The following is a 1,902-nucleotide window of genomic DNA, read 5'->3' as shown; positions in this document are numbered from 1 at the left end:
TGTAGACATTGATTTGGGGAGGCTGATGCAGTTTTGGCTTCTTTGGTTCTTGCTTCTTTCTCCAATTGAAAAATAAAAACAAACCACACAACCAAGTAAAGCAGACACTTTTTCTTCATTTATTCAATAAACCATAGGGAGAGATAGCCTATGACTTGGTATGCATTAGCAACAGACTGATTTTGTAAAAGAAGAGAGTAAAACCTTTATCCAGAAGGTCGTGTGATTGTAGTGCTGGATAATCAGTCTCTGATAGCTCTGGTGAATTGTAAGGGTTATTTTTGAGAGTGAATGTGCATGGCTGGAGTAAAATGAAGTGCCATTAGTGATGCCCCTTTTATAAGAACATTACCCTGCAACAAGATCATCCTGAGTTAACTGTGCTTACGTCTGAACTCTTCCTGTGATTTCAGATTCCAGCAGGGTGACTACCACATCGATGTCTGCATCAACGACTACCTGGATGTGTTCTGCCCTCACTACGAAGACTCAGTGCCGGAAGATAAGACCGAACGCTATGTTCTGTACATGGTGAACTTTGATGGCTACAGCTCCTGCGATCACACCTCCAAAGGGTTCAAGAGGTGGGAGTGTAATCGGCCGCATTCCCCGAATGGACCGTTGAAGTTCTCAGAAAAGTTCCAGCTCTTCACGCCCTTCTCGCTAGGATTTGAATTCAGGCCAGGCCGGGAATATTTCTACATCTGTGAGTACATAGAGATTTACCACTGTCGCACAGCAGGTGCGAGAAACCCAGCTGAGTTTTCACCTATGCTCTGTGGAAATACAGAGGGCCAAACAGCGTATAATGCAGATGCCTTAGAGTGAACGCAGGTTTAACTATCCCCAGGTACATTAGCTAGGAATCTAGCTAGTGAACATAAGATTAAATCACAGCTTCTTTTCTCACATGAAATAGCATGTCAGCCTGTTCGCTGAACCGTGGCTGACTTTTAAAGCAAAATGCACTATTGCATTTATTCCAGCAGTCTGAGGTGGAGGAGGGAAGGGGCAAGAAGGTTAGGGTGGAAGCTGTCCCCAGATATGGGGAAAAATAATTAATCCTTTGCATGTGAAATTCCTCGATTTTCTTATTTGCTCAGGTGAAATGCTCTTGTCTCTGTAATATTTATCACCCAAGGAAGGTGAGGTCTGCCTAGTCTGTAAATGGTATGGCTGCTGATGTCAGTAGTCCAGCAGTACTTAAAAGTTGTAATTTCTTAGCGTAAATACTCCTAGCATCAAGCCGAGTGATGCTTTTTCTACCTTCTCCCCCTCCCCGCTTTTTCTTGCTCAAGCTGTTTCTGTCAGTGTGGGTGACGTGGGGCGCCATGGTAGCAGGGGGCAAGGAGGGGAGCGTGAATGGGCTCACGCACCTTCATGCCCGCTCCCCAAAGCAATGGGGAGCACCCTCCCAGAGCAATCTGCTCTCCTCCATGGAGGCCTGCATTGGGGCTGCTCTGGGCACCCAGAGGAGATGCAGGATGACATGTGGGGCTAAGGAAGTAAAAAATCAGGAGGTTAAAACTCAGTGCATTAAGCAAACTGATTCCCTGACCCTACTGTGCAGTTGATACTGTTTCAGCTCTCTCATTTGTTTAATCCTCCAACAAAGATCTTACTTCATACATTTGTTTTGTACCTGAATCTTCCACTCCTAACAAGTTTTGACTGCTAGAGCAATATTTTTTTCTGGTTTTAGTGTAAGACTAGAGAGTTGACAGCTTTAGACAGACTGTAGATCCCAATAAATATTGCCTTCATATGTGTGGCTGGCCTTTCTACTGTGAAACAGTCATTCCACTTCATTTCACCAGAGAAACTGACTATGTATGATCCTTGTTTTTCAGCCTCATTTCTTCAGCATTGAAATTTTTCTTTTCCCTTTCTAAATCTACAGGG

The 1,902-nt window shown here is 44.2% G+C and overlaps 1 pseudogene; it reads left to right on the top strand.

Moving 5' to 3' along the window:
- Nucleotides 1–384: 384 nt before the first annotated feature.
- LOC104505524 lies at nucleotides 385–828 on the top strand (annotated as a pseudogene).
- The last annotated feature ends 1,074 nt before the right edge of the window (nucleotides 829–1,902 follow it).

Source organism: Eurypyga helias, unplaced genomic scaffold (assembly GCF_000690775.1).
Source record: "Eurypyga helias isolate BGI_N326 unplaced genomic scaffold, ASM69077v1 scaffold36577, whole genome shotgun sequence".
In the NCBI taxonomy this organism is placed as follows: domain Eukaryota; kingdom Metazoa; phylum Chordata; class Aves; order Eurypygiformes; family Eurypygidae; genus Eurypyga; species Eurypyga helias.
Note: the sequence above shows the minus strand (reverse complement) of the source record. Positions and strands in the feature narration are given on the sequence as shown.